The following is a 27,580-nucleotide window of genomic DNA, read 5'->3' on the forward strand; positions in this document are numbered from 1 at the left end:
CCTATGGGGGCTGGTTTCAGATTTCACCCGGGAAGCTCCTGAGGGAAGCTTTGTGACATCCAGGAGACCAGCTGGAGGATGAATCAGTGGAGACATGGCTGAGGTCTGCCTCAGTATGTTTATGAAATATGTTCTGGTCAGGGGTGCCTGGGTGGCTCAGTTGGTTAAGCGTCACTTCAGCTCAGGTCAAGATCTCACAGTTCACGGGCTCGAGCCCCGCATCAGGCTCAGTGCTGAAAGTTCAGAGCTTGGAGCCTGCTTCAGACTGTGTCTCCCTCTCTGCCCCTCTGCCACTCACTCTGTCTCTCTCATCTTAAGATAAAAACGCTAAAAATGTTTTGGTCATTGTGGTTAGCAGATCACGGAGGTCTTGTCATGCAAACCTGTCCTACAGGCTCTCTGGGTACACCGTGGTGTTCAGGTGCATGAGTGCATGCTGCCTGGGGCCTCTGCTTGTCCTGTGGTTGCCCTCAGGACAGCAGGCGCACGGCCGCTAAGCACACGTTGATGCATTGATGGTCCAGGATTAATTTTTCTTACCTTCTGAGTTTTCTGAGTTCTAGAACTCCCCCTGTGGTGAAGCCAGTGAGCTTTTGACCCTGGTTTCATTTTCAAAAGCTATTACTTAACAGAAACAGGTTATTCCTAGGAACCTTGGTTTCTTTGCAAGACTGAGGGAATTACTTTTCTCACATAGGTGCTGTTGAACCACACAATAAAAGTGATAGGATGGGAAGACATGAATCAAAGAGGGTTTAACAGGGTCTGACTTCTCCAGAAGTAGGGGTTTGGGTGAGCCATCCATCGGATGTCTGCTCTGACAGATGAATCTTGTTACTTCAAATTTGTCAAGGTAGTGACCATCAGGGTAGCTGAGGACAGCTCCAGTACCCACCATAAATAAGGAGGTCATGGTATGGCCCTCCCCCTTCCCCAGCAAGGGGCTACAACTAGCTGCAATAACCTAGTAGTCCAGAGAAGGCAGCCAGACCTGACCTCCATGCTGCTTTGTTTCCCAGGATCTCCGTGCTATCTAGACAGACTAGGGACCATGCAAGCAGGACAGGACTGTGGTTGAGAAGTAGCAGGATTGGAGTCCAGGTGGCAAATCTCAACATGAACAAGGTGCTTCCAGTTTTCTACGAGCCTGGGTTTATGTAACAGTAGGCCACCAGCACCAGTCCATTGAATCTGGTGATGTGTTTTGTGGCTTATTTCTTAATTTTAACTTTATTTTTTGAACCAAGACAAACAAGGAACCAGTCCCCCTTAAAAGGAACTAGATCCTTTTCTGAAAATCTCTAGAGGAAGAACATGGACAAAATCCTTCTCCCAAACAAACCAGATGGGTCTACTTTCTAGTGGATTGTTGACTTGAGCAGTTCTCAAGACTCAAGTTACAAGGTCTAGTCTAAAGGCTCAGGGCTTCTGTGGGGCCAGCTCTACCCCCCGCCCCCCCCCACTCTGTGTCTGCCTCTTCCTGATGGGAAGACTGAAGTCAGGACAAAGAGGCCCCTTACTTGACTACATAAGGGCCAGGAAGCAAGAACAGCAGACCTACTGGAGAAGAGGTAACCTTTAGGAAGGGATGGGATGAATGAGTCACATCTGCTCAAGTGTTGAAGCCCAAGTGTTGACCAATCACTGTGTCACTGGTGGTGGGTGAGGTGGGGCACCACTTGGCAGCCTTTGTGGAGATGAAGTCTTAGACTAGTAAGTCCTAACATCTGTAAAAAGACCAGGCAAAGTCATGATCTGCAACTGTCCAGTACTGGGTTGTGGAGACTTGAGCCTTATATGTTGGAGTCCACTTTCTCACAGGGCCCTTAACTGGCCTTACCCAAGATAAAGGTAGATTATGGGGTTCACCTCATCGCAGCACTCCGTGCCCATGCATGTGAGCAGCTCTAGAAGGCTGTACACTTGAGTCTTCTGGGTCCCCCAATGAGACTGTTACCAAAACCCAAATTCAGCTGCTTACTGCTCAAAAGTCAATGCTTGAGAGACCAGTGTTGGTGGGAAAGGAAAGGTTGCTTTATTCAGGAACCTAGAAAGGTAATGGACTAGTTTCCCAGAGACCCATCTCTCCATGCAGGTGAAGCAGAGGGATTAAAAGGGAAGGTGTTAGAAATAGGGGATTATGTGCAGGAGAGGCTGGTGCTCAGCAGTTGATCATTTGTTCTTGAACAGCTTCTGGCTTCCTTCATTCTACCAGAAGATGGGGTTCTCAGGTGTCCCTCCACTAAAGGATACCCCTGCAGCCCTATAAGCCATGTCCTGACAAGGCAGTCCAGACCCCTCCCCCTGCACCAGGAATCAAGGTGGTCTGTGGTAAGGCCTAATCTTCTGGAAAGTCTGGTCCTCTTTTTCCTCAAGGCAAGTGGTCTGCAAAGTCCTGAGGGAAGTACCTTAGGTCTACCAGTTATGGGGTCTAGGTCAACAAGCAAGGGGTGCATAAGCCCAAGGCAAGTTCACATTTAAAGGAGTAGATTGGGGTGCTATCTCAAAGTACAACTTGCAGATATACTTCCTGTCCTTTTAGGACCCTTTTCTGAAGCCAGGTAAATGTATTAGACTTCAAGCCTAATGTCTTAACTGCCCAGCTTGACCCATTAACTACAGTTGTGCTGGTGGAAGATGCTGTTTCTGGGCAGAAGCTACTGATGGAAGGGACCCTATCACCTGAGTCAGAGGTTCTGGCCATGTGATCAGTTTTACTTGTTCCTGACTAGATCTACAAACTAGGAATGGGTCTGTGTCCTGTCTCCTTCAAGGTGCCTAAAGATAAGTCTCACATGTCTTTGCTCTATGTAGGCTGGCTCCCGAAGCAGAGGGGGCATAACTATGCTAACAAGAGTTCAGGTGCCTGTCTATAGTCCTGTGACCCGGAGACAGAGGAGGCCAGAGCTCCCATTCCATGCAGGTGTCCTCCAAAATGAAACTTCTGCTTTTCTCTGATGCCTCTACAACAGCTATGCCTTGTACTGGGTCTCCTGAAGAGCCTTCTCCAGTGGACCAGGATTTGGAGAACTCTAGGAGTCCTGAGTTTGTGGAGGAATAAGTATGCTGTTAAGCTGCTTAGGGGTCCATGTTTGGCTATTTCTTCGAAGTGGTTTTAGGAAATGTCCAGCCTCCAAACCTGAAAGTTCTTAAGGGCCTACAGACAACAGAATAACCAGGGCTCTTTCTTGAGCAAGTATCCTAGTTTGGAAGGAAAAGGAAACAGACTTGGAGCCCTGAAGGTTTCTATGCCTTCCTAGGCTCTCCTTTGGGCTGCAAGGTTGGCATAACTGGCCTAAATTTGGAAACCTTGCCTGCTGAATCATTACATATTAAGAAAACACGGAGGACTCTCCCAAGCTTCTGCCACTGTGAAGACCAAAGCCTTTTTACCTTAGACCTATGGGATCTGTAGAAATCTGCTTCAGTTCAGCTCAAAGCAGTGTACGTATTTTTTCAGTCAGGGCATCACTTTTTCTGAAGGCTTAATAGAACTGAAACCAGGGTACAAAATCTTCTGTAGCCCGGATAAATACGTGGGGAGAAAATTGTGGGGCAACTTCCCTGCAAATGCTGCCTTTCATCCCTGGCAGATTCCTCATGCCTTCCAGGTTGATGTAATCAAGGGTCTAATTGCCTCTGTATAAAGCCAATTAGAGCTGAGTGTAGTTGAAACTGGAAGGAACTGAAATGAGGACAGAAGAAGCTGGACCATGTGTGGAGGTGTTCTAACTTCCTGAATTTTGGCAAGAATGAAGGGGGGGTGGGTAAAACCACTGGAGATGCTTGGAAGTTTTCATTGGACTTAGGAGTAATTCTGCTTAACTAGGTATGTGAAATCCATCGGGGTTAACTAATTGGCTGTTAAGGAGAAACCCATCTCTTACCTTTCAGACGAACTTTATTGCCAAAATCCATCCAAGAGCGTAGGACATCTAAGGTACCGACTTGGAGGGTAGCAATGCCAAGTACATCAAACAATGTCCTTAGAAGTGATGAGGATGTCTCCGTCTCTATCAGGTGATCATGTTGGGAAGAATCTAATTCACATCCACTTCCACATATGGTCCAGGAGAATGGTTTCTCTAGCTGCTGTGGATCTCCCACCGTATTCAGTGGCACAATGTGCTCTGAATTCATTCACCTCTCTTTTATAGGGGAGTAATGTCCTGAGACAACTACTCCTAAGGGAGACCAGCTTCTTTATCTCAGCAGGCTTACGAGGTGAGGCTGCTGAACTTGACCCCTTCTTCCACCACCCTTATCAGATATCAATTGCCTTGAGACTTCTGGTTTTACACTAAGGACTTCTTTGGAAGATAGGCTTTTCTATTGATGGGCCTGTCCTAGGCTATGAGAGGGCTTCTGGGTTCAAAGTAGTTGATGGGACAGGCAAGGCCAGGTCCCTGAAAGACCTTCTCTCCTTACTTCTCAATGGCCCGAGTTCATGGAGGCTTTCTAGGGAGAGGTCATGCTTCCTTGCCTAGGCTTATTCCACTCACTTCCAAATACACCCAGCCTGAATTTATCACTGAGAAGGGCTTGCCTTTCCGACACCTTGCTTTGCTCCCACACTGGCTTCCCAGGAATAGTAGCAGCCTTGAAATTGATTAGGATCTGCCTTGGGACATATATCCTTATGTTGGAGTAAGAATGTTTAATTTCTTTTTTGCCTAAAGGAGAAATTGCTCTTTTTTGGCTGAGATTATCCAGATTATAGTGTCTGGGTTTCATGTTGCCCTATGTTCTTCCTATCCATGCCAGGTAGATCTTTTCTCCTAAAATAGTGGGAGGTCGTATCACTGACATTCTCTCAATGTAACCGTTGTTCTCTGCCTCGGTTTGTCTTGGTTTTGAGCAGTATGGATGTGAGCCTGCTACATGTTCAGAGATAACTGAGATGCTGTCGAGTTCTGCATCTGAGATGCAGAAATAACAGAGATGCTGTTATTTCACAATCAGGTTCTCTTCTATCCTGATGAAACTTGTGTTCAACTCAGGATTATGTCTTCTGTCATGCAAAAAGAGACATCCAGGCGTAGGTTCCTGACCTATGTCTGTATTCTTCCAGATACATTCTCACCTCTGACCTCAGTGACCTTGGAGACCCAGAACAAGAGATTGCACCTTGTGCAAGCATACTGTCCCCACCAGGTCTCTTCTCAGAATGTTGCCAGGCTAGTTCCTAAGAGTATCTGAAACCCACCTTTTAGAGCTAGAAGTTGCTGTAGGGTGATGTGGCCAGGCATTGCAAGAGTCCATCCCTAACACTCTAATCCCCTTCAAGAAAACTGCTATGGATGCTAGAACAGATGCTTTGTCTAGGACACCAGTTTCCATTGCAGCAAAGGCCTGTGGCTACGTAGAACTAATAACCATGCCTATTTGAACACCATTCATGGGGAGAAAGCTGCAGAGTAGTGTGAGTTTGTGTTCTGGGGCAGGGTAGAGCCATCTGGCAGGACAACAGATTCTGGAAGAGGTTCCTCTGCTGCTTCTAATTTGGGAATCTGAAGCTGCACAACCAGAAAAAATTGGCCCCTCCTCTGGTGTGGTCAGGGCTGTGTCAGACCTTGGCTCCAGAACTGTCCTGCCTGGGAGGTATTCATAGGCTTAGGGGACTTTTGGATTTCCACAAAAATGACCAGGGGATAGGTCGAAACCTAGTTGCTGCTGTCATGTAAAATTCACAGCAGGGACCACCATCTCAGAGTTCATGGTCCAAAACCAGCAGCCCTTTCCTTGTATGATTTTTTTGGTATGGGCAGGAATAGAACACTTTGGTAAGGATTGATGACCTTGAGCTGAGTTGTAGATGGTTTCTATGAAGCTTGCAAGGGGCCAATTCTTCTGGAAGCCAGACTGCAGGGAATCAACCTTAGACAAATCAACTTCTGCCTCTCATCTCTTCTGCAGAATTTTCAAAAACCGTTAATCACTCATGATTTGTCTCTTCCAAAAGTGCAGAGTCATTCTCATAGGCTCTCTTCCAGAAATCATGTTTTAAAAAAACAAACCTATATCCTAATCTACAAAATGGAGCTTCAGTATGTACCAAAAATATTCACTTGTTTCCCTTGGGGTTTAGGGTTCTAGTATCTTTGTCCCAGAACCTTCATGTCTCCCACTCTATGCAGGATTTCATCAGGGAGTTCAGTTGTCCTCTCTGCTCAGCACTGCCTGAATTTGAGGACTTCCTGTAATCTTCTATAGGTTGTGATGGCATGACCAGGTGATTACCTGGAAGCAGTGGTCCTGAGGAAGAACAGCTTAACAAACACAGGACCCTCCTCCCTCATTGAAAGCTGTTACTAAGTTGCTGTGCTAGATTGGGATTTTGATAAACAAGTTCCTAAAGAATGGTTAGAGGACAAGTCATTATTTGAAGGAGATCCAGGAGTGATGGGCACTTGAGCATGGTCAGGATTGACAGGAAAAATGTCCCCAGGGTTCAGGATCCATCTTAAGCAGGAAATCTCTCAGCCATGACTGGCGCCACACTTCCTGAGTAGGAAGGTTACTTGACATCTCACTGGTTTATAGCTAACTGTTCATGAGGAGAATCTGTGACCACCATGCCTACCCTCAGAAGCTAGGAGCCTTGTCACTAAGAATTGGGAGTCTGCAGGTGTCAGGCTGGGCAGTAGGGCAGAGGAATTTGTTCAGGAACTTCTAGTTAAGGAAGACTCTCAATGAGTATCATTTTGTCACTATGCCATGCTACCTGCCTACCTTCAGGGAAAGATGCTAAAAGAATATATGATAAAGGGAGACCTAAATTTAGGGGTTGGGGCTCTCCAGGTTCATGGTGAGCAAAAGGTCCTATGTTGTGACTGTCAAAGCAGGACCAAGGAGACCAACATCCTGAACCTCTGTCCCATTCCATAGTTCCAGTCTCAGTCGCCTGTTGGTTGTTTCAATCAGTAAAGCGGCAAGCCATACCTCTGGGGAAAGTAGGTTCACAATGGAATAGATGTGCCTAAGCCAATCGTATTATTCTAGGGAGTCCTGATTTGTCCCAGCCTTTTAGCCAACAGAAGTGTTCTATTTTGACTCTTCCAGATCCTAAGTTGACCAAGGTATCTGGGGTTCCTGTCAAAATAGATGGTGCATATCCCAGGGTTGAAACTAGTATCATTTGTAGGGACTATATACCATTGAAAGTCCCTGGAAAATGCAGCAGGGAGTCTTAGTGATGGGCAGTGGGCAGAAGAGCCATGATTGTCTCTCCAGCATGGGGAGTTATGAAGCCAGTAAAAGAGACTTAGTAGTCAACATGTTCTGATTTCAGTTTTTAAAAAATGACTTTATTCCAGCCCCTGTCTAGAGCTTTCTTTCAAGCCACTCCCCTTTCCTTACTGTTCTGGTCCAAGTCACTGTCTTTCTAGGTTATAGTGATCATTTCCTGTCCATCTCCCTACTTCAACCTTTCTCACTAATGTACATTTTTCTCTTACCCACAGTGATTTCTGAAGACAAATCCCAACCCTGCACTACACTTCCATCTCCACTGGAGTAATTCTAACTTCAGCCCATTAGGTCCTGTGTTACCCTCACCCAAAGCCCCACTACATCTTTGAGAAGGGGGGGTGGATATTAATAAGCATCAGCCATAGTAGCTTCCTTCCTGTTCTAAAGTAAAATGTCTTATCTTTGTTTTTTGGCATCAATTTTTCCTGTCTAGAAATTGGTCTTCCCATATCCACCCTGATCTGTTTCTGTGATCAGGTATTCGCCCAACTGTTAACATGAGTACACCAAAGACTAAGTGAGATATTACCCTGCCCATAATGCTCACTGAAAAAATGAATTCTAGTGGAGAGATCTACAAACTACATGAAAGGAGTTGGTCTCTTTTTTTTTTTTTTTTTTTTTTTTTTTGTATATAATTCCTTATGCCAAGAATTGTCCCTGCAAACAGAAGTAGGCATGGGTGGAAGCTCTTCCCTTGTAGTGGGAATGGTGACCAGGGACCAGCTAGGAATCCCTAAGACAGGAAGATAGACACTTGGAAACAAATTGAACTGAACAAGGCAGTGTGGGTTTTAGAATCTACTGGACCCACACCATGAGCCTTAATATTATCATCCTTGTTCTCAAGCTGTAGACCTATCACAGAATGGAAAGCTTAGCAAGGATTATACCTAATGAAAGTCTAGACCTCCTCAGGTGGGGTGTGGGACAGGCTTCTAGCAGAGGCATTAAGACTCTGCAAGGAAGAGAATCCATGTAGCCCATCTTTGGTTGATAAAAAGCTTGGAGTTTGCCATAAAGGAGATAAAAATTCATGTGATCACAATATCAGGAAAACTAAAAGCCCATGTCTTCTTCCTTCTACCCACACAAGATCTCTTTCACTTGTTCCCGGGACATCTGACAGAAGACCGCCAGTGTCTAACAAAATGATTTGCTTTCCCTTGAGGTCTTATTTAGGAAGTCCTTAGTAGATCATCAGGATCTGAAAGCCAGCCACTAACTTCTCTGTGAATCAAGACAAATTAGGATTTAGAAATCTCAGGAACCCATTGGGAAGTGAGAGAAAGTGAGACACTCGGTGTCATGAAAGAGTAGAAGTAACTAAATGCCAAAGTGGTTATGGGAAGCGTACTTTACTTCCCCATCTCCCCAGGTGGTCTGACAGCTTTATGGAAGATGCTGTGGACCCGGACTTCCAGCTTTCAAGCCTTATTGTGGCACTTTGGTTGAATATTTGTATCAATGTTCTTGGTGAGGGAGCATCTAAGACAAATGTGTAACAGCCACTGAGTTGGAATGGCTACCCAAATCAGATAATGCAGGAATGTGGGCAGACAAGAAAGGAAATATTTTATGTAGGGCAAGTACAAAAGATTCAGGAAAGCTCACCTTATAAACCCCGGGTTTTCACCCAGGCCAAAAATAAACATGGAAAAAAAAAATGGCAACAAGACAGAAGTCTGAGATTTGCAGCACAAATAGGGAACAGCCCACTTTTGTCAAGAAGAAGCCTCCTGTATAGGGAAGTGATCTTTCTAGGCAGCAAGGACCTGCCTGTACATCCTCCCTCATATCCTGAGCCTGTGAATGCAGCTTCTCAGGGCCCTGATGGAGGTGGGTGGCCAGAAGGGCCCAAATGCCTCCATGCTCGTCTCTATCTCCAGACCCTTCAGAAACAGGACTGACCTGCTACTCTTAGTTTAAAAGCCACCTCTACTTAAGTCACTCTCTGTCTCTTAGGTTTTCAGTGGATCCTTACTGTCCACAAACCACTGTCTAAGTTGCCTATTGGAAATTCCTCTGGCATCTCCAGACCTACCCCACTTCTCAGGATTCCATCCTCTAGATGCCAGCAAAAATGGGTTGCTTCACTGCTTAGATTTTCCCCAGTGACCTTGAAGTTTCTGGCTTCTTGGAGTTCCTATTCTAGGTCACTTCCACTCAAGTTGAGTGCCCTTCTCCCATAATCCTTCAGTAATAAGCAAGATACAACTGTTGATTCCCAGATGCCACTAAGAGCCAATAGGGATGAGGCATGTAAAACCATAAATCCATAGGTTTTAAGTCTCCCCAGGTGACAATCAGTATGGTTATGGAAATAGTGATTTTTGGCCTCCTTTGTTATCTGAGGTTTATATCCAACCTGGCCCATGCTGACAACTGCATGAATTATAGTTATAATGTTGTGCCACTGGGGACATGATATCCTTGTTTTGCACAAGAAGCAGGAAAGTAAAAACTGGGCACTGACCTGCCCAGGGCTACACTGTGGTTGAGGCTGAGACTTGAACCCAGAAGTGCCTGACCACAAGGTCTGTTTGTCCTAAAACCTCACACTGCTGATCCGGGAGAAATAACCCACCCTTCTCAGAAGGCTCCTAGCACCTGCCCCCTTCTGCTTTGCCCTACAGGTGTGTATGCACCTGTGTTCTTGCTCCTAACAAGTGAGTACCTCCCTTGCCTCAATTTCATCTTCCTGGAGGAATTCACCCCCCCCCCCCCAGCTGGGCACATAGGGTGCTTAGTAAATGCTGAATTGCTTAGTCTGCCTTCCCAAGACCTTATGTGGTTATACTTTAGGGTACAAATTTTCCGAAAAAAAAAATGTGAAAGAAAACTTCCAACTTGGCACAGTAACTTTTATCAAAGTTGAATAAATATTCACATGGCTATAGCATTTCATTGTAAGAGAGGCAATTATCAGTCTATCTTTTCCTGTGCAAACATAGAAAAGGGGTTCCAAGTTCAAGAGTGGTATTTTAGAAAGGTAGAAAAGGGCAAGTCACTTAATCTTGCTGACCTACAGGATTTTCCAGGTGGAGAAATTCAAATTATCTAAGAGCATAAGTGAAGGGAGAGAAATGCTTTGAAAGCATCCTGTGAAGGAAAATGAATGATCTTACATATGGATAATGAAAAGGAAGAAGACCCTAAAGATGAACAAGGAGAAAGCTGCGTCAGCATTTTGGCCCCTTTGGGCCCCTGTATTGTGCCACAGATCTGCTATCATTGGATTGGACACTCTGGCCAGCCTCTTAATTGTGTGAACCTAGACAGGCTTTCATACTTTGAGTTTCTTCATCAGTAAAACAAGGGTAGGAATTTCATGTGAAAACTCAGAGCAGTTCATGCATGTGGTATGAACTGAATGTATGTCCCCTGCAATTCGTGGTGAAATCCTCCCCTAATGGGCTGGTGTCAGGAGGTGGGGCAGAGATGAGCGCTCACTCACCCTCCACCTTGTGAGGACACAGCAAGGAGGTGGCCATCTGCAAGCCAGGAAGAACACGCTCCCCTGAACCCAACCCATGCCGCCATCTTGTTCTTGGATCCCCAGCTTCCAGAACGGTGAACCACAAACTCTTGTTTAGTTCACCCAGGCTGTGGTATTTTATGGCAGCCCAAACTGATTGAAAGCCTACAAAACACTTAGCTCTGTGTCCCGAGGCACATAAGTAAACACTTAATTGTAATACTGGTGATATTACTTGAAGTCATAAAAATAATCATGGACTTCTTGCTATGCTGGTCTCCTTGGAGTCTTCTAGTTGGCTATAGTATTTAGCAAGTATTCGTCATGCAAGTTGTATAGAAAACTGCTTTGAGGATGAGAGATGTATTCCTTGCCATTTTTTTCCTCTTGTTTAACAAAACATTTTGTAAGATAGCAGTTTAAAAGTCTGATTTGTTAGGTGTTTTTCATCCCAGCCTGATTGAACTGCCTGCGTACAAAGAAAATGCAATCATATAAATTCAAAACATCAATTCTTTCCAAGCCAGGAGGCGTTCACAATGGGCAAGTGTGGGGGACATTATTAAATAAAAATGATTGCACAAGAGGATCTAAGATGCTTCCTAGCTCTTGGTTCCCATTCTTTGTGCTTCCAAGTCAAACAGAGATGTCCTACCAGTTAAAGCTGAAGCCATGTGCTCTGGGACACCTGGAGCATCCTGACATAAAGCCCAGTACCCTGCATGAAGGGACTTGAACATCACTCATTCTAGGTGATGCTGTTACCGTCTGGTGGAACACGGTAAGAGCTGAAAGGCTTGAAAATTCGAGAAGTAAAACAAATCTGACATCAGCTGCCACTGACGAGACTCCTTTGATCAGCGCCCCCACCTTCCACCCCCAGGGTTGATGGTCCCATCATTGAAAGCTAACAGCCATCAGCTCTCCCTGTTAATGTAGCAGAGGGGGGAGTGAGCTAGAGGCTCAACCAGCATGGACAATGTGTCACCAGAATGTGGCCTTGCCTGTGGCTGTTGGGTCCAGGTCCCTCAAGGGTTTCCTGAGCAAGAACTGATCCCTTCCAGCTAGAGTCTAGGCATATATTAAACACACCATTATGCAGGCAGCATCCTGTAGCAGGAATAAGGGTTAGTCCCAGCAGAACCAAGTTCTTCCCTTAGCACCTCTGCCTATACCCTGTGATGAAGGGAAGAAGTTACTCTATTTCCTTGAGTGTTTCCTCAACAGGGTGGGATCGGTGTTGTCCACTGCAGAGCAGGCTTGTGAGTAGATGATTGCAAAACCCAATTTGGAGGGTATGACAGATTCAGTAACCACTAGCATCTCTGTTCCTGATATGGGCTCTATCTATACTGCATAGATGGGTTCTACTAAAAAAGTGCAGCTTTGGGGAAATCGCAAAGCTTTTAAACACACTTTACAACATTGAAGAGGCACCTCTACTTTGTAAGGGGTATGTCCTCTGCGAAGGTGTCAGATATCCAGCAACTATCCCCTATGCAAGATCGCTGATAAACTAGTAGCCAGAGTCCTTAGCAAGCGGAGAGCACCGGCCCAGAATCAGAAGGCCTGGGTGCACCTGTTGTAAGATGTTACATGACATTGACCCTGGACCACTTCTAGTGTTGGCTCTCCTTCTCTGGAACAATACACACTTGAGATTCCAGGAGAAAAGTCCCTGCATGGAAGGACCCCCCCGTTCCCCACCCCCCACCACACCTGCCACAATGTCCCTACCATGTTGCCTGCAGCAGGGAGACCAAGCTGGGGATCACAGCAGTCCACCCAGGACTCTGCTGGGCCTGAGGCACATCTCCCTTCATGGACTTATTCTAGAACACTGTTAAATGTAATTGTGACCACATCAGTACACAGATATACACAATCCAGGATGAACTCATTATATGGATCCTTCTGATTTTAAAAGAAATGAAAATCTTCAGGAACACCTGCAGGGACCCACAAGGCCATCGTGGGTCCTGGATACTGTGCCTTCAGAGCTCGATGGACAGGTATGCTCTGTACCCAGCATGTGGTGCTGAGAAGGACGTGTCCCTACAGCTCTTAAATGTCTTACACTCCTGGATTATTCTATAGGAGAAACCTTAAACACCAGCTTGAACTGGAATGACCCACTCTTCCTTGGGAGCAACTATGTGGTCTGTCTGCTGTGAGTCAATGCAACCTGGCCCATGCCTCTGCCCCACCTGTTCCATCTCTGCTCCTCCATCCAGCTCTCTGTGTGTGGTCACTGCCACCACCCAGTAAGTGTCACAGGCATGCACTGGGGCCAAATGGATAAGCTGATCCAGCTGAAGTTGAAGTGACAGGGACAGTGAATCCCAGGGGAGTTCCTGTGCAGCTGGCTTTTAGTAAACAGAATAGATTCTGCTGAGGATAACCTTGGGAGAGAAGAAAAGCAGAGGTGGTGGTGCTGCTAGGGAGGGGGAAATGGATTTTCTTGGTGTCACCCAAAGGGTTGACAGAGTGCCCCAGAACCTGAGTGTCCTGACACTCAGTCCAATTCCCTTTCATTTGAGATGCTTTCTAGGCTGAGAATCCAAAGACTGGACCAATGTGGGGGTATAGCTCAGGGGTAGAGCATTTGATTGCAAAGGCTGGACCAATGTGAGTGAAGAGACTGATGTGGGATGCTTCCTGGTGAGGGAGCGCTCCATCCCAGCCCTCCTCTCCTCATGAGGCCCTCACGTGCCCTCTGGCACGGTGTCCCTGTCCTCTCCACAGGCCTTTCCTGCCCCCAGTCCTCTTGCCCCCTAGGCAAGGTCTTCCCTCCTCTGAATACTCCAAAGTACTCTTCCTAGCCTAAGAGCCACAAGCAGATTCTGTGCTGCATCAGTTACTTGCATCTGTGTGTCCCTGTATTGCTTTATTCTTAATGCTTATTCACTTTTGAGAGAGGTCAAGCAGGGGGAGGGGCAGAGAGGGGGACAGAGGATCTGAAGTAGGCTCTGAGCTGACAACAGCGGGCCTGATGCGGGGCTCAAACTCACAGTGAAATGATTACCTGAGCTGAAATCGGATGCTCAACTGAGCCACCCAGGTGTTTCTCCCCCCCCCCCCCCCCCAATCCCCCAGTGTTACTTTCTATTAAAGTAAGACTTTTGTAGAAAGACCTTTCTCCATATACGTCAAAGTAGGTACCATCACATAAATGCTCAGTTGGTGCATTCTTAGAGGGACAGACAGGAGAAGAGTTCAGACCTTGGAGCCAGCCTGGGTTTGAGTCCCAGAGAAGCACTTACTAACTGTATTAGCCTGGAAAAGTTTGAGCCTCCTTTTCCCTTTTTATAACAGGGATAATGTGCTCTTACATGAATTGTTGTGAGGATTGACCAAACACCTGAATGGGGGGCAGGGGTGCAGAATGTCTGCACAGAATCACAGCAGTCAGAGGGAAGGAAGGAGGGGTTGGAGGAGGAGCTGATGTTTATTTTACACCCTTGGTCTATCAGGTCAACACGAACAATGGATCATTAAAACCCCTACCGCTCTCATGGAGGAAAAAGAAGGCAGGGAAAGGATGGCATTTCATTCCTCCCCACTTCTAAAACACTCTAGGCCTCTAAAAATGCCCACATCGGCCAGATCTAACACAACCCTCCCAAATCCAAGACCCTGGGCATCATTTCAATCCTACATTAGGGTTGAGGAGAATTGGGCTACACCGTTATGGGCCTTGCATGAGTAAAGGTGTCTGGAATCAAGCAGAGACTTCTAACACTAAGCCTGATACCCTTCCTCTGGTGTGCTGGCTCCAAGAGAACCTGAATTTCTTTTCCTGATAGTTGGATCTTGAAGCAGTTCCTTACATTTGACCCATTTAAATGAAACCATGTTTGCCTTGGGGGCAGGGATGAGGGAACTTAGCCACAAGTATATGGACTAGGAATCAGATGTGACTGAACCCACCCCAGTTACTTGACTGCTGTGGACGCCTTATGCAGGTCACTTTCTCTTAGGCTTCAGATCTCCTGTACAGAATGAGACAATAACACCCCTGAATGGTTTTAAAGGTACTATGAAAAAGATCGAGATCTGACCTGATTTAATATTCCAAATTATAATACCTGAAATGAGACCTGAAACTGAGTTTGATAAGCCAAGCCTGATGCTTTGCCATTAAACTCGAGATGTTTGAATCTTTGCAGTAAGAAAGTTGAGGCTCAGTTAATTGGGTTCTGTTTTAAATGCCCTCTTACAATGTGCCAGCTGCTGGGCTTGCTGTTGTTGCAGCCCATGATGCTCCTGATAAACACGATGACTGCAGGCCTCACATAGTGAGTCTGTAGTAGAACTGGAATTGGAACCAGCTGGGGTTTTCTCCACAACACGGAAAACAATAATGGAATTAATACTATGTAGTAACAAATGAAGTTTCGTTTTTTTTCTCTCCATGAAAAATGAGCTCTGTTGAGCTCAAGACACAGCATGGGAAGAATCTGCATGAGCAAGCTTCCCATAAGCATCAGGAGACACCTGACACTGGATCCCATAGCCAGCCCTAGTTTATTACCCCCAACCACCTCCTGAAGCCGCCAGAGCCCCATTGCCCGTGATGGAGTGTTTCAGGATGGCTACAGAAGTGGGCTTCCTCTGTCCCTCTAGAATCTTAATGCAGACTGTTGCACAGAGCTTCCATTAAGAGGATGGTTCACATTTTTCTTCCTGGGTTTGCCAAACACAAGATCAGTCTTTCTCTTTTCCCACCATAAGTCACTGATGCCAGCTTCACAATTCAATCCAATAGATTCTTAGGGAGCTCTACTTTGTCAAAGACCAAGATTCTGAGGTGCTCAGGGGCATTCAAAAGTACATATGTACCCATGTTCTTGAATCTTCAATTTTCACAATACAGCAGAGTAATGATCAATGCCTTGACCTTGAACATGGAACCTGTCATTTTCAACCCTAAGTACATTCCTCGGTTCATGTTTTCATGAGCTCCCTGCAATTGTGCTTCCCTGTAATGCCATCTGGGAGGTCCCCCCCCCAAAGTGGGACTACTAGTGCTACATAAGCTGATATAACCTTAGGCTTTTGTTGAGTTCTCCTAGGACAGGTACCATGGGTTTGAACAGAACTATGATTCTTGAGGACCAGGGAAATCTATGGTGGTTTCCGATAGATGATTCACCTTTACATCAGGCTTTTGGGATGTTTTGGCAAATGGTATCTGGCAATAAATTTCCCTTGGGAAAACAAATCTTTTAACTGTATGAAATCAACATCTAGTACATTAATACATTCTGCAGTGAAGTTCTAGCCCATAGAACTCCTTCAGAACCATAGGAAGTTCTCATGAAAGCAAAATTCCAATGTCCTGTGGGTAGAGTGTTCAGGACCCCTCCTCATAACCTATACAGATGACATGAAGGTGACCTCTTGGGTTCCTATCGATCATCTTGATACTGTGGGTATTCTCAATTATAAGCTGTTCTGAATGGGGATCATACATACTCAAACATGTACAGAGCTATCTCTAATCCATCCTTGACCCATGCCTGACTTTTATAACATTTGCATGAATGAGAGTCCATGTCAGAGAACCTGACCAATGTCAAATCCCAGAAACACATTCTAAACAACATAGCCACAGTTCAGATCTCAGGCTAGAAACCATGCTCCAGCTTAAGGAATGGGAACCAAAAAGGTCTTCCCCCTTTCTAGTTCAGGACCAGAAATTATCTTTGTAGGAATTCTAGAAAGGCATCTCTTCTGTGAGGACTGAATTGAACATGCTGACCATCTGGTGAATGAGTTAGGAAAAACTCTGAACTTGGGGTGAGGAAGTATCAGGAAATCTCAACTCCTGCTGATATTTGACAAGATATGTGACCAAATCCCACAATCATGTGCTGGCTCTGCTGTAATAGAGGCCGTGAAGCAAGACTGTTACACAGCTCCAGGAAGCACCACTTCAGTCTCGAATCTATGGTGAGTGTGACTGGAGTTAAAATCCAGCTCTGTGTCCTACTAGCGTGACTTAGAGAAAGTCACTTGGGTTATCTGGAGTCATAGCCTCACTTATTCACTGTGGATAGTAACACTGTTTCTTGCATGCCTGATGAGATGTGGTCACATGTGAAGATGCTTTTGGTACTTCATACTATATTCACTTGGTTCACCTCTGATTTCATCTGTCAAATCCATGCTGACTGTGACCAATACCAAGTGTGGGTCATGAACCTTCTTGGTGTCTGCCTCAGGGCCTTTCCCTCATTGTAGGGTCTACTGGGCCTTCAAGAAGACACATCCTGGGTGTGTTTGAGGATTAATGACCCCTTGTAATCCCTAAAACAGTGCTATACAGAAGACTTCAGGGAAGTGCCAAGACTTAGACTTCCTGAAATAAAATTCTGGAAGTCCTTCTGTATCTCTCCCAAGTGGCCACAGCAGAACTTGGCCCCTATTGCCAATGGCAATGGCATTGGTGCCACAAACTTGTGTTTGTCTTTCTTCCACGTTGTTCCTGTTTCTTGAGACTCCTTCCTAAGTCAACCACTGTATTAGATCACTCATCCTGGGTCCTGCTTTCGTGAGGACCTTAATTAAAAATATCTGACTTCTGGAGTTAGCTCTAACATGAAAATATCTTGTAACCCATCACACTGTTCCTTACAACAAGAAAAAACTGGTCAGACTGAACATCCATTCTCTGCAAATTTCCTGACGTGTTTTGGACCCATCAGATTTCAGGGTGATGGGTGTCCTTCAGAGACCAGCAAATCCAGATCAGGAGCCAAGATATGCTCACCCAAAGCAGAAGTTGCTAGGGCCATAAGCTGGTAGAAAGACATAAATGGAAGTCTGGATGAATTTCTGGGTACCAACTGTGGACTAGCATGAGAGAAGAAATTTCTAGGGGTCATACTTTGGTGGGATTTGCTTCTAGGTTCTCAGGGAAGATCTAAGAAAGTTTCCTCTCTTGGCTCTGGAAGGCAATGGGGAAGAATTTTCACTATGAAATGAGCCCAGGGCATTCTCTTAACAAAGGACCCCTCTCCAGAGGGTGTTGGACCTCTCTAAAGAGCCTGCTCCAGAGTCCTGGGGCAAAGGACCTTCCTCTCACTCTTAGCTCCTTCCAACTATCCTGTCTCCCTTTAGGATAAAAAGAAACCTTCTGTGGAGGTCACCACCTCATCAAGTGACTGAAATTTAATTGGAATACTGTAGAACATCCCCCATAAGCAGGGTTCTGGTATAATGACTAAAGCCAGAGCTACTAATGTTGCTGTGAGTGCCAGAAGCTTAAAATTCCTCCAGTATCCTTATGGTCCCTGATGACTCTCTATGAAGAATGAGTGCCAAAGTCCAACACTAAACATAGTCCAAACCCTAGCCAGGTTAACCTAAACTCTCAAACTACAGACAAACGTCCTCTGGTCCTGTTACCTGATAGAACATATCTGGCTTCTCACTATAATAACCAAAATAAAAGTGAGGCCAAAAATAAGTCTGAAAAGACCAAACCAGCATCAGATTTAGACTCAGGACAGACATGTTATGATTGTAGAAGAACTTATAATAACTAGGATTAATAAAGTAAGGGCTTTGTTATGGGCTGAATGGTTGGGATCAGGGCTTTAACATAGGAGTCTTAAAGAGGTACAAAACAGCTGTATTCAGACAGGGCTTTGAAGGAAGAAATTAAGGTTCCACGGTCTCGTAGAGATGGGGCCCTGATCCAATAGGATCGGCTTTCTTAGACTTGCTCTTACTGTCATACGAGGACACGATGAAGGATCTCTGCCTGGTCTGCAGACAGCCACATTTTTGCTAAGGGGCACAGCAGTGGGTGCCTTGTTTTTGGACTCCATAGCCTCCAGAACTGTGAGAAAACTTGTTTAACTGACCCATTCTATGATGTCTTGTTATGGCAGCCTGAGAAGACTGACACGTCAAAATGTAATGTCTTTATAAATGGCCTAAATATACCAATTAAAACTATATTTAAAACGTTTCTTGTAGACCACCTATAGTTGATCTTTTTTTTAACCCATTGAATTTCTGACAGGCTTAAAACTCAAGGGATGGGGCACCTGGGGCGCTTAGTTTGTTAAGCATCTGACTCTTGATTTCACCTCAGGTCATGATCTCATGGTTAGCAGATTTGAGTCCCACATTGAGCTCTGCTGTGACAGCGTGGAGCCTACTTGGGATTCTCTGCCCATCCCCCACTTTCTATATTTTTCGAAAGTATTAGAGACAAAGAGATGGACAAAGACCTACCATGTTAACACCAGTCAAGAGAAAGTGGGAATTAGGGGTACCTGGTTAGCTCAGTCAAGCATTGAACTTTGGCTCAGGCCATGATCTCCTGGTTTGTGGGTTTGAGCCCCATCATGAGCTCTGTGCTGATGGTGTAGAGCCTGCTTGAGATTCTGTCCCTCCCTGACTCATGTTTTCTCTTTCTCAAAATAAAGTGGGAATAGCTTTGTTCTCCTTAGTGTGAAATTTGCTTGGTCAAACTATGCAACATCCAATCTTTATCCAATAATAAAGAGGCCAATTCTTCAAGAAGCCCTAACAACCGTATGGGGAGCCTGGGTGGCTCAGCTTGTTAAGCATCCAGCTCTTGAATCTCTGCTCATATCTTGATCTCAGGGTCATGGGTTTCAGCCCCATGTTGGGCTCTGCACTGTGCATGGATCTTAACTAGAAATCAATAGACATGTAGAAGTATCAATTTGGAGATACTGAAATTTTCTAAGTAACACCTGGCTCAAAGATGTCTCAGTATTTAAATACTGTATTTTTTAACCAAACATTCTACTTATCAAAACTTGTGGAATGAGGTGAAAATCCTGTTGGGGGTTGGAACATCTAGCATTAAAGGAACAGAAAAAAATAAAGGTCTAAAGTCAATCTGAACTTCTATGTTAGTAAATCAGAGGAATAAGAACAAAAAGCTAAAAAATGGTCTTAAAATCAGCCAAAATCATGAACAAAATTAGGAAAACTATAACTTGAAACCAAAAGATTCCTAGAAGTTCAGAAAAGCAACAAATCTCTATCCAGGCTAGTGAAAGAGACACAAATTACCAATATCAAATGAAAGAGGGGTCATCACTTGATCCCATGGACACTAAAAGAATAATACTATTTATGATGCTAGGCTCACGATTTTGATTTAGATGAACTTGACCAAAATTCACTGAAAGATAGAAACTACCAAAACATAGACAAGGAATAGATGAAATAAAACAAACTAAAAGTTAAAAATTACCAGACCCAGAGGACTTTAAATTCTATCAAGTGTTTAAAGGTAAAAGGGATAAGAATTCATGAGTGAATTCCAGAAATCAGAAGCAGAGGTAACCTTTAACTTATGCTATAATTCTAGAATTACTGGACACATGATATCAGGTAATGGCCTACAGTTCTCCCTTAATATGATTTTTCTCACACACATAGATACAAAACCTCTCAGTAAAATGAGTGAATTGAACCCAACAATGCATAATCACAAACACTGTAAACAAAATATACTTCAGTGGGTGGATAAAAAAACAAATTGTATCAAATACCTTAGAGTAGGGGCACCTGGGTGGCTCAGTCGGTTAAGCGTCTGACTTCGGCTCAGGTCATGATCTCGTGGTCTGTGGGTTTGAGCCCCGCATCAGGCTCTGTGCTGACAGCTCAGAGCCTGGAGCCTGTTTCAGGTTCTATGTCTCCCTCTTTCTCTGACCCTCCCCTGTTCATGCTCTCTCTCTGTCTCAAGAATAAATAAATGTTAAAAAAAAAAATTAAACTAAAAAACCAAATACCTTAGAGTATTGATTATTAAAAAGCATCAAGCCACAAGAAAGACCTGGAGGTATCTTCAATGCATAACAGTACGTGAAAGAAGCCAGTCTGAAAAAGATACATGCTGGCAAGGTGGGCATTGACTAGGGGGTATTGAAGGGTAGTGAGCCTCTTCTGTAGGATAAGATCTCAAACATCTGTGAAACCCCAAAGAATTTTGAGGCACAATGACTAAACCTACACAACTTAGTGTTGAGTCTGGGAGATCCCAGGATTGGACACCTAATGTGACAAAAGAATGGAAATGTACTAATGTGTGAAACAACTTCACTTAAAGGGGCGGGGGAATAAAAACCAAACTAAGCAATTGAAAATGAGTGGAGGGGCACCTGGGTGGCTCAGTCGGTTAAGCGTCCGACTTCGGCTCAGGTCATGATCTCACGGTTCATGAGTTTGAGTCCCACATCGGGCTCTGTGCTGACAGCTCAGAGCCTGGAGCCTGCTTCGGATTCTGGGTCTCCCTCTCTCTGACCCTCCCCATTCATGCTCTCTCTGTCTCAAAAATAAACATTAAAGAGTTGAGATTGTAGGACTAAAGGCAGAAGGAAATGCACATAAGCACTGTACTCTAGTTGATAGAATTGTTTCCCATGAGACACCCAGGGTAACAATTCTGAAGTCATGGCATATGTGTGCTGAAACTGAACGATCATGTAAACAGATGGCAATTGGAGGCCAGATTTCTCACTAATGTAGGCTATAGATAGGCAAGGGGAGGAGCCTAGAATGATCCATGGAGGAAGGATTAGATTTGGATGGGCTCATATTCCTCTTAACATATGCACATGGTAAGACCTGTCTACAGATGTATAGGACATACATGTGAGTATATGTATAGATGTCTACATGAGTGTGTATACATATGCATGTCTTCCTGCTCTGTCAGCTGGAAGGGCCTAGAAGCAAGGACACTCAGAAGTGAAGATCTGGGTGCTGGGGTGCTTCTGGCCTGCTAATATTCCCCAGTAAGAGGGCCCAGGGCTTCTTGGAAAAATAGCTGACTCCAGGACAATACACAAGATGAACCTGGAGCATTTACAAGTTATAAAGTAAGAAAGTGCTCAATGTAAACAAGCAAAAAACAAATCCAACAATGACAGGAACATATTAAAAGGACACAGCCAACTTAAGAGGCCTCAATGGCCAAAAGTAGAAGAATTTGAGGGGGAAAAGTAGTAACCGGCATTATATACTTTGGGCTATAAGCTGAGTCCATATGGATGTAAGGAAAAAACTGAACACAAACTAGTTGGAGTGGCAGGCCAGCTTCTCACGCCAAAGAATAAGTGATCTGTTTAGGTATCCACCATTAAGGAAGTAGACCATAACCTCTGCTCAACTTAGGGTTGCAACTTTCTTAGCAAAGAGAACCGTATGAAAGCATGATTTTTAGTGGGAAACCTGACAAACCCTTTCTCCAGCCAGGTGATCGAGGTTAACATCACTAGGGACAAGTCATATTGATCACAGGTACCCTTGATAAACTAGGGGAATGTCACTCCTGAACTTCTTCTAACACACCAGTCTAATGAAGAAAATATCAGAAATCCTAACAAAGGAACATTCTACCAAATGACCCAACCATCAATCCTCAAGACTGGCAAAGTCACAGAAAAACAGGGAAAACCTGAGAACTTGTGAGAGCTGAGAGGAGCCTAGGGAGCCATGACTGCGTAATGTAATGTGGCATCTTGAATGGGATCCTGGAAGAGAAGAAAAAGGTTGTTATCCAGATACCCTCTTTTCACTAAAGGATGAACTTTAGATAATAACCCGTCTATTCACTAATTGTGGTAAGCACTCTGCCGATAGAAGATGTTAAGGGAAGATAGATGCAGGATACATGGGAACTCTCTGTACCTCCTCTGCAATAATTCTTTAAATATGAAACTGCTCAAAAATTAAAGGTGATCTTTATTTTTTAAAGGTCTTTTAAAGCTTGCCTTAAGTGTAGCAGAGCTGACCTGAGTCTGTCATTTGATTTTTCTCAAGGCATATAAAAGAGAAAACCCTGGCAGGGGATATGCTATATAGTTGCCTCATCCCATGCTTTAGCTTTCTCTGAAGTGCAGTTACAGCTTTTGTTGAAATAGTTTTGGTCTGATGGGGCCACTTTTCCCAGGACGGAAAGTGCCTGTGTGTTTATACCCTCCCCCAACCCTGTACCAGTTGGCCTTAGTGTACCCAGTTGACTAATGGGCACAGGAATAGAGCATGAGGTGCAAGTCTGAGAAGTGACACTCCAGAGTTCCTCTGTGTGATCGACAGAAGTGACCCACCATGGGACTAAAACTGGTAACTAAAGGGTCAATAGGACTAAACTACAGTGCAACTTCTTACCCAGATCTTTTATTTTTTGCCTCTAAATTTCTCTGACCCTCCTCCTTTGCCTTCGGAATTTCCCTGACCCTCTTCCCTCAGGAAAGCACATTGGAGCCTTGCTCTTCCCTCTAGATCTCATTTGGCTGCCTCTCGAATAAACCTTTGCTTTGCTGCATGTGAGGCAGATGAACTTGGGTCTAACTACAGGATCTTAGCTGAAATTTCATCCTTGTTTGGATTCTTCCCCTTTCCTGGTCTATATCCTCCACTCATTATCAATTTATCTTGCATGCTTAACGGACTACTTTTACACATGCCTTCATCACAGGAAACCTGATAGAAGGTACTGGAAGCACATTGAAAGGATAGATCTCAGGAGCCAGATCAATCATTGTCTAGGTTGTCAACAGACCCATCAGTGGTGGTAAATGGAGTGTGGGAAGCTTCTGCTATGGTGGCACTACAAGTAAAGCTCTTCCCTGTGGGGAATTGGGGGTGAGCTAGAAGTGGAATGGTTTCTCTGCTTGTTCATTAGTCCTGCATTTAGAAGATACAGGGGGAAGTAGTTACAAGGACTATAGGGCAAAATAGAGACCTAAGAAAAAACCAAGGGCTCAAGTCAGCCAACAGTGAATTTAAGGTATAATGTGAAAATTCAAAACTTCATGCCCTCCTCTAAAGAGAGTCTCATTTCTTGTAACCAAGCTGCAGATGAGCCACAGGATATAATTATAAGAATAACAATTTAAGAGACGGCTGTATTCGCAGCCTGGGAAAGTTAACTATGTTCAAGCCAAGGCTCTGCTAGAGAAGGAACGGCATCCTGACACAGGATAGTTGTGCATCCACCCACGAGATCCCCATCACATGATATTATTCACAACCTGGATCTCCTGAACTCTGGGCCCACAAAACTCACCCTTGCTCTGGAAGACCTCAGCCCCCCTCCATTTATTGATGGTCTATGCAAAAGTTCAACTGAGGCAGATACTTGTGAGCACAAGATCTGCCCTGCGAGCTATCTACCCTATCTCTGCTCCTGGACTTGACACCAATATCTAGGGTCAAGTCTCATGACCCAATTAGGGGTAATGGTAACAATGTTCACAGATTCATCAAAGCAGCTGCAACAACTGGCCCAAAGGTATTACTGGGGACTGGGAAATTAAATCTAGGAATAGATCTGGGTGCTGCTGGAGCAGAAAAAGGTGAAAAAGTAAGGAAGAATGAATGTTGACCTAGAACATTCTCCCATGGCCTGGGATTCAATGCCTAGGTGAGGGCCCTTGGGGACAACCTTACCACCATTGGGAGAGGTTCTGTAAGTGATGGGGGGGAAAAGTCTCAAGTGGAATGAGGTGGCGATGCTAGAACTGTCTTGGTCTCAAGTGGTCAAGGGCTCAGGCAAGAAGGTGCACTAGAACAGAACTGTGTGAGATTAGTAACCTCATCAACTGATCGGTTCCTAGAGGGGCCCAGAAGATGCTGTTTTCAATTAAACCTGCTGGAGGAAGGCATTGACTTTGTTGAAACTCAGTGGTAGTGGCCATCTTGAGATGGAGGGGGATATTAGGAAGTGCTGTTACAGATCTGTGTCTCCTAGTGTCAGTGGGTTGGTGGGCTATAGAGTAGCAGAGGACATGGGACGGGCCACAGCCAGCTATCAAAGCCCAGGCTTATATGATCGTTACATTAGGCGGTGAGATCACAGGGATAACCAAAAGTCTTACCCCCCAGAATCCCATACCCTATAAGGACAAGATGAACAGGCGGCCAACAAAGGAACTATGTATATGTATGTGAAAATATGTAAGTGTGTACATACATACACAGAAAGGGAGGATGAGCCAAAGGCTAATGGAAAGTCTTCACCACTCTTGCAATTTTCAGAACTGAGCCAATTCAGTCTGAGGACTTATCTATCAAAATAGAAGAAAGCTCACCTTGAGAATGGACCTAGCAATGTCATAACACCTGGAGTGATCCAAATAACACCGGAAACAACTGTAGTAGTGATTCTTTCCTTTAAGGATCCTTTGGTTATTTCCTCAAAGGACTGGACGGGGAAAGAACACCTGCATATAGGGATTTTGGATATAAATGTGAACTAACTTGATTCACTGCAGGGTGGGGGGGAGACTTTGGGACCCCTGAGTAGTATGTTCTTATAGAGATCAAGTGATAAATGCGGTTCTGAACCAGCTCTGACCAACAATAGAACTGAAATGGTCCACTGCCCCATCTGCTAGTCACTTTTCCAGTCCCTAAATGTACAATCAGGGTGGACACAGTTGGTAACTGACCAAATTCTCACTAGTTCTTTGACCAGTGGGATAGAAGCTGTTATAGTAGGAAAGGCCCAATGGAATGCATATAATGGATGCATCTCAGCCAGGATGGTCCAGATAACGTCTGTTTCAGAATGGAAGAGATGAGTGCCACTCTCAAAGACGTAAGGAGTCCTGATGTAAGGATCATCATAGCCCCAGAATGATCCCTTCAGAAGCCAGGTGAATTCCACATATGATGGTGTGCTTTCTCAAAGCCAACACCTCAGGCTGCTGCTGGGCTTGCTCTGACTCCAACCCAGACAGCTGAAGGTGCCTGGAAGTTCCCATCTTCCTAAGTGACCATAGCCAGTGGCTGATAGGGGCTGGATGTTGAAAGTCTCATCACTTTGAGGAGGATGTCCCATCCTCTTGGCCTATTTTGTTTCAGCCACTGCATGGCTTTCAGCTCCACACACACAGAACCCAAAAGTACATTGCCCCATCTGCCCTTTGAGTATGGGGGATTTTCTGTTCTCAGAATCCAGTCCATTGCTATGTATTGGCCTCTTCGCTCTCCCACCCTGAGAAAGGTCCTTGTTCTTTTTCAGAGATGATGAAACCGAGCAAGTCTCTTGTCTTCTACACTTCAAAGACCTCTGCTGGGTAGCCTTGGGTAAATCACCTTGACTTGTGCCTTAGCCTTTCTGCCTGTAAAACTGAAGGGGATTTGAATAGATGAGACATAAGGTATCTGTTTCCTATACGTGTTGTGACCTTCCAGCTTTTTTTCTTCTCAGAGTTAACAGGGTCCTTTCTAATATGTATTTTAATGGCTACCCCGGAAAGTGTCCCCCACCCCACACTCCCATCTCTGCCTATTCTTGATGACACATGTATTTGTATAAGAGTGAGGTGAAAGGCAATAGATGGGAGAAAGTGTGTTAAATACAAAATACCATCACTGTGGGAAATCATAGCTATGTCCTGGGATAGATTATAAGGACTGCATTGCAAAGCAGACCACTGCTTTCTGGCTTTGCTGAAAACAGTGGGCTGGTATCTAGCTAATGTATATCTAGGGGCCAAGTCCCAGCTAGTGTCTCTGTGCCCTGCTGTACCTGCCACTCTGACCCCTGCTGAGAAGGTGCTCATGAAAAGGCCCACAAGTCTGCAGGTGTCGCCAAGTGCAAGGCTGTCACTGCCTCCAGGGAGTGCAGTGATGTGTCCCTAGCTATGCTCAAGAAGGTGTTGGCAGCCACCGGCAATGACCCGGAGAAAAACAGCAGCATCAAGCTGGGCCTCAAGAGGCTGGTGAGCAAGGGCACCCTGATTCAGACCAAGGGCACTGGTGCCTTGGGTTCATTCAAGCTCAACAAGGTGGTCTCAGGGAAAGCCAAGCCCAAAGCCAAGATGGCAGGCGTGGCCAACCCCAAGAAGGCCATGGGGGCAAGTACCCCCAAGAAGAGTGCCAAGAAGACCCCAAAGAAGACGTAGAAGCCTTTGGCAACTGCAGGAACCAAAAAGGCCAAGAATCCCAAAAAGGTGAAAGCAGCCAAGGCCAGGAAGACCAGAAAGCAGTATCTGCTCTGCAATGCGTTCCCTATAATCCCCTAACTCAGGACGTAGATATTGGATTTCCCACAAATCACTAACTCCCCTCATGTGTGCACACAGATGCGCGCACACACAACAGCAGTAACAAGGAATCTAGCCACTGCCACATGGCTTCAAACAAAACCTCTATTTTTGGATTTACCACCACCTTCCCCGGGTCCGTTAAGAGGTGGAGTACATTAAAATCCTGACAAGCTTGCCGATGTATCCTGAATCTTCAGGTTTAAGAGCTATTTTTAGGATTGCAACATAAAACCCAGCACTGAGAAACCTAGCAGAACCAATCATGACACCCCAGAGGTGAACTGGGGGAGGGAAGGAGGCCGCTAACATCCTTCAGTCCTCCTGCCTGAGCTGAAGTTTTTCAGCAGACAGACTATTTATAAAATCTACCCTGTATGCTTCCAGAAACCATCAGAGGCAGCCTCTTCTTTATTTTCAGCATGTGCCGGGAACTAGTCTGACTCAGGGTCACACTGGAGTTCAGTTGAAGGTCACTGAGTGAAGCTCCTCTGGTCCCAGCCATCTCAGGTTAGCTGGACTGTATTGTTCCAGGCTTCCTGTCCGCTTCTGAGCTGTCCTCCAACCTTTGGTACTGAATCTTTGCTAACATGCCCATATGTGAATCCAGATGCAAGTCCTTTCCTTGCACTCAAATGCAGCACCGCATTTTGCCACCCACTGAGTACAATATCATACCATATTTCCCCATTACCTTGAAAACGTAAAATACTTAGGAATTCCAGAATGCTTAGGAATGTCACTGTATTTTCAGCGTTCATTATTGTCCATTCAATTGCGTATTGCTCTACAGTGT

The 27,580-nt window shown here is 45.0% G+C and overlaps 1 pseudogene; it reads left to right on the forward strand.

Moving 5' to 3' along the window:
* Positions 1–26,763, forward strand: part of LOC131494550 (histone H1.4-like) — an 84,388-nt pseudogene extending 57,625 nt beyond the window's left edge.
* The last annotated feature ends 817 nt before the right edge of the window (positions 26,764–27,580 follow it).

The sequence above is a fragment of the Neofelis nebulosa genome, chromosome 14 (assembly GCF_028018385.1).
Source record: "Neofelis nebulosa isolate mNeoNeb1 chromosome 14, mNeoNeb1.pri, whole genome shotgun sequence".
Lineage (NCBI taxonomy): Eukaryota > Metazoa > Chordata > Mammalia > Carnivora > Felidae > Neofelis > Neofelis nebulosa.